The sequence below is a fragment of the Phalaenopsis equestris genome, unplaced genomic scaffold (genome assembly GCF_001263595.1).
Source record: "Phalaenopsis equestris unplaced genomic scaffold, ASM126359v1 Scaffold000198, whole genome shotgun sequence".
Lineage (NCBI taxonomy): Eukaryota > Viridiplantae > Streptophyta > Magnoliopsida > Asparagales > Orchidaceae > Phalaenopsis > Phalaenopsis equestris.
The window spans coordinates 485,348-491,778 of NW_018164640.1; positions in this window are offsets into that span (position 1 = coordinate 485,348).

A 6,431-nucleotide genomic window follows, 5' to 3' on the forward strand; every position below is an offset into this window, starting at 1 on the left:
TTCCCTACATGAATGGCCTGCAAGGAAACTTGAGTATAATATATACTATAAGTATTTATTGCATGTTCTATTATTTTAGTTTGGAGGTCTATGATGAGATATTCAATCCTATGAGTTCTTCTGGATGGCTTATATGTTGTCATTGGTTCTTGACACGTATGAAATCTCAATGAAGGCAATCAGATACCTCTTCTTTTTCAGTCGTACGATAGTTGGGGTTATTCTAGATGATTTTTGTGGTGATATACATATGTGACACGTACGAGTTTTAAAATGGACTGTTTGAAGATGTTGTTTGATGGGGAAATTGACTCCTACTATTCTCTGATTTGACTATTGAATGACTGATGTTTGATAGCAAATATATTCATATCTATTGAAAAGTAATAATAATAATAAAGTTATGCTTCACCAATTTGGGAATACCGCAAGGAGGAAAAAGCCTTGTTTTTATTCCTCCGGTTTCAACGCCAAAGATCCCGCTTCAATAATTCCGTCAGTCATCAAACGGCACAAAAAGTCCAAATGACCAATTTGCAATTAAGTCCATAAAATTTCTCAAATTTACAACTCATTCTCCATAATATGAAAGGCAAAGAACTAAATTTTGAGTGTAGAATGAGCTATTCAAATACATGACTCAAGGTGTAAAACTATAATTTCAATTATCATATCGTGGGTAAGTGCATAAAATTAACTTTCTACGTTAAAAAAGAATAATCTCGTTGTCTTTGAAAGATCGCAGGTTCGAATCACTCGTATTATCTGAAAAATTAGCACTTAAAATATCGAGAAATAACATCACAATTTTTTTATTTTAATAGAAAATTTAAAGTCTTCTACCTTTTAGTATTTGGTATTATTGATATTTTTAAATTTTATCATTGATATTATAAATCAAGTTATATTATAATATTTGATATAGCTATCCTACATAACCGACCTTTCACTTTATTAGAGGCCTTGTGGTGATTCCAATGTCCTCATCAAAATTAATATTTCATTTAATTTTAAAATATGTTTGACCCCTACAAAATATGATTTTATATCAACACATAGAATGACTATTAGGGGTGTAAACGAACCGAACACGAACGAACAGTACTCATGTTCGTGTTCGGTTCGGAAATATAGTTTGTTTGAAATAGGCTCGTGTTCGAAATTGTTCGTGAAGAGTCTGTTCGTGTTCTGTTCGTTTTTGTTCGAATTGTTCGAATCGTTCGAATCGTTCGAATCGTTCGAATTAGTAATGTTCGAAATTCTCTCTTAATCGTTCGAATCGTTCGAATCGTTCGAATCGTTCGAATCGTTCGAATTAGTAATGTTCGAAATTCTCTCTTTCTCTCTCTAAATTTTCACTCATACCACTTAATTCTTATGTATTTATAATTTTACATGTCTAACATAAAAATTTTATATTTTAAATAGATTGTTTTCTCATTTAGATCATGTATGTAAAAATTTTACATGTCTAACACTCAGCAACATAACAATCGCAAGAAAATGTATATTATATAAAGAACTGAAAAGCAACAAGAAAATAAATACAATTTTACATGTCTAACACTCTAAAAATCACTCTAGAAATCCCAACGTTCATTCAACTTTAATCCTTCAGTCTGCTCATTTCAGAAGAATGAGTTAAGTATGTTTCCACTTTTATCAACTGAATGTTGGTCATTATGGTTGTTTGCGAACAATGGAGAAGTATGTTGCAAAAAAGATATGTAATTTAGGATATATGTAATCAACTGAATGCTGGTCATTAAGATGACATGTATGCAAAAAATGTAATTTAGGTGTGGGATATATAAATATATAAGTGAGTTATATATATATGTAAATCATCCAAAAAAATAATTGAAACATATACCTTGCGTATTGCATCAAGTTCGTACAGCAGAACCTGATAAAATTGTCTTTCATTTACGTGACTACGTCATCCCTGCATGCAAGGAAAGACACAAATAAATAGTCAAATGGAAGAGCACAAACAAGTCCACGCCGTGGATCCTGTTCAATTTTATACAAATCCTAAATGAGTTCTTGGCGAACACAAACAAGTCTAGAACCTGATACATACCACTCAATTCTTATGCATTTACATATCTAACACCTAATCTTCAATTTTTACAAGCATGAAGCATGTATGAAAATAAAAGTTAGGGAAATCTGTAACAGCTATGATGGTGAGAGCTCAAGAAGCATTTATGAAATGGTAGAAACTCATACCTTCAATGACATCTATCCCCATCCAGTCAATATTATGTTTCCTACAATTTTCAATAGGTCATTTATGGTCATACAATACATTACAATAGAAATGAAATTAACAAAGAGTGAATCGAGAGCAGTGTCATATGAACATTGAAAGCCAACAACACATTCTCATTCAGCAAAGCAACGGTTGCCCATAAGGAGGACCATCCAAGCTGCAATTGCAAACACACATTTCCAGCCCATAAAGAGGACCATCCACTAACAGATTCTCATTCAGCAAAGCAGCGGTCGCCCATAAGGAGGACCATCCAAGCTGCAAACACACATTTTCAGCCCATAAGGAGGACCATCCACCAGCAGATTCTCATTCAACAGTAAAGTTCTACAAAACAGTCACAAGCACTAAATGGGACAGCAAAAATCCAACCGAGCAGGCAGCAGCAGGGCAAAACAGACACCAAAGACCATAAAGTGGAAGCCAGCCCACCTATGTAGACAGTAAGAATCCCACCCAGCAGGCAGCAGAGATAAACTCAATGCAACAGTAAAACAAAAAATAGCCACAGGAAGCCCTCCACCACCACCAAAGGAGATAATAGAGAGGTAACCAACACAAAACACCACATCCTTCCAAAACCCCAGCAAAGCACCACAAAAATCAACCGCCAAATATATGCTAAGGAGTTTTTTAAAATCTAAATTCTCTCTAAATTTAAGTCTCTATTATGTGTAGAATGAGGGTATATTCACATTTTTTTAAAGTATCCTTGGGCTCTAGCCAACCTTCACATGTAGCACTTTTTGCCCAATTCTTTCCTAAGGAAAGAAAAAAGACATAAATGAGCTACTTTGTTAAGAGATTGACAACAAAAACACTAAAGTATAAACATAGGTAATCAAAATAAAATTATAGTATTTTTTTATCAATGTATAAAATATAAAAAATCAAGGATAAAATTATTTAACATAAATAAAAAACTAACATTGTGATTTTTTTTTGTTGATTGAAAATTTAATATTTTCTATATTTTAATATTTTCCTTTGTCTATATTTAAAAATTTTTCCTTAATTTAATAACACAATATATTATAATATTTGGTATAAATTTCTCACTAAACAAAACCTTGTACTTTATAGTATGTCTTGGAATGATTTTGATCTCTTTGAAATTAATAACTTTTAAGATAAGAAATCATTGAATTTCCAAGTAAGGTGATTTATTGTAACACACTAAATGACTATAAATAAACATGTTACAAAAAGTATGTTGGTAGAATGAAAATTTTTTGAGATAGAATTGTACATAGATTCACACATAAATTAAGAAGAAGTCATGATAGACCCAAGAGTTTTTATCTTGAAAAATAAAGAAAGATAAAAACAATGGGGTTTACCCTAAACAAAACATTCTTTTATGATGATAAACACTATATAAATTTGTCCTTTCCTCTAATTAGCAAATATGAGATTACAAAGAATGGAATTTTGGTTTGGCTTTCTATGGTTGTACTAAAAGGTACAAGATAGTAGTTAAGGATGACAAGCATTAGTGACAATTGAAAGACAATAAAGATAGGATAGCGCTTCCACTTCGATTGATGGAGGATGATTACAATCAAAAGATGATCATGAAGTGATAATGAATATTGATGTTGGAAAATGATAGTTTGGTGGCGATTGATTTCAATATTGATTGGTAGAAGATGATGGTTGAAAGATGGTAGTTAGTTTATGATAATTGTCTAAGGGTCTGTTTGGGGCAACAAAAACACTAAAGTATAAATATAGGTAATCAAAATAAAATTATAGTATTTTTTTATCAATGTATAAAACATAAAATAAGGATAAAATAATTTAACATAAATAAAAAACTAACATTGTGATTTTTTCTGTTGATTGAAAATTTAATATTTTCTATATTTTAATATTTTCCTTTGTCTATATTTAAAAAATTTTCCTTAATTTAATAACACAATATATTATAATAATTGGTATAAATTTCTCACTAAACAAAATCTTTCACTTTATAGTATGTATTGGAATGATTTCGATCTCTTTGAAATTAATAACTTTTAAGATAAAAAATCTTTGCATTTCTACAAAAGGCGATTTATTGTAACACACTAAATGACTATAAATAAACATGTTACAAAAAGTATGTTGGTAGAATGAAAATTTTTTGAGATAGAATTGTACATAGATTCACACATAAATTAAGAAGAAGTCATGATAGACCCAAGAGTTTTTATCTTGAAAAATAAAGAAAGATAAAAATAATGGGGTTTAGCCTAAACAAAACAATCTTTTATGATGATAAACACTACATAAATTTGTCCTTTACTCTAATTAGCAAATGAGATTACAAAAAATGGAATTTTGGTTTGGCTTTCTATGATTGTAGTAAAAGGTACAAGATAGTAGTTAACGATGACAAGCATTAGTGCTAGTTGAAAGATAATAAAGATAGGATAGCGCTTCCACTTCAATTGATGGAGGATGATTACAATCAAAAGATGATCATGAAGTGATAATGAATATTGATGTTGGAAAATGATAGTTTGGTGGCGATTGATTTCAATATTGATTGGTAGAAGATGATGGTTGAAAGATAGTAGTTAGTTTATGATAATTGGTTGATGGCGGTTAAGTGATGATTATTATTAGCAATGATCATCAACATCAATTGTTAGACAGAGCTCTAGGATTCTTTGGATCTCTAAGTTATCTTTAATTTCAACCCCATATTAAATGTAAAATGGGCTCTACTACTCATATATAGGAGTAAAATTTTGATTATTTTATCTAAAATACACCAACACTCCCTTGGATGACATGTATTAGCTGTATTCATTGCACAAGTTTTTTTAGAAATTAAAGTGCCTTAATAAGAGTAGTATTAAAAATTATTAGCTCATTGAATTAATTTTGTTGAAAGACTTTTTATAACCATAAACAAACATGTTTTGAAAATAGTTTGATTTTCATATAGTGCCATAAAATTGCTAAATAGACTCCACAACACTTGAATGTGGATTTTTTTTTAGAATTAAGTCAAGGACGCTTTAGTATATTCGAGCTCATCTCATAGAAATATTTATTCCAATTATATGCTTGCTAAATTTAAATAATCCCATATTTGATTCCAATAGTTTGTTTCAAATACATATGCCCAAAATTTGTGCTTGCTTGGATGGTTTTTTCTAGAGATGCATTAAAAATCATTAGATTTAAAAAAAAAAAATTCATTATAGAAATAAGTAAATGAGCCCTAAATATTATCTTTGTTCAATATCAATTTTCCTTTCACATTTTTACTTGGGACAAAATAATTTGCTTATTGATAAAAAAAATATTTTATAAAATAATTGTTCTATTTTATTTATTTTGTGTTTAAAAAATTAAGTCCTTAGTAATATGAAATTTTGAATTTTTTTTATTATAAATTCATATTGATTTCCAACTACATCCAATCAAATGATGTAATCCAAAAATATTCATCATTTTTTAAAATAATAGTAAATTCAATCAACAAAAGGAGTCATAAGTATTAAAAATGTATTGCTTATTGTTGGGATCATAAAAAATCTTATTTGATCTAAGATAACTTTTGATCAAATGGGCATATCACAAAGAATCTCAGGTGAGCTAAATTGATACCGAAATTCACTTCAAAATTTTTATTAGAATTCATATGATGAATTTTTTTATCCAAATAACTAACTAATTGCAATGATTTCTATGATGGTAAAACCATTCAAATTATATGATGTGAAGGGCCTCAAATTAGATGAATCAATGTGTTGCATATATCAGAAGCTTAAAAAATATTTGTTGATTCAACTAGATTAGTTCTTCCTTTCTTGCATATATCAGATGCTTCATTAAAAGAAAATTATTGGATACTTTGTCGGCACTATTTTTGGTGTGGAGTTTGCCCGTAAGAAGCTGTCGGTCATTGGAATTGAAATCCCGTTGCCCGCTTCGGAAGGACGTTAAAAAAATTTAGTTTTGAAAAAGATGAAGTCAAACTGACCCCATAATTTTCATAGTTTAAATGGAAGAGCACTTTACCTCAAATTCTGTATCTATCCCAAAGGATGAATACAAGAATTGAAGGGTGAGGCTCGATAAATAAACTAGAGAAAGTCATGACATCCGTTTGATCTGCGGAACCAATATATTGGCCGACAAATTCCCCTATTTAATATAA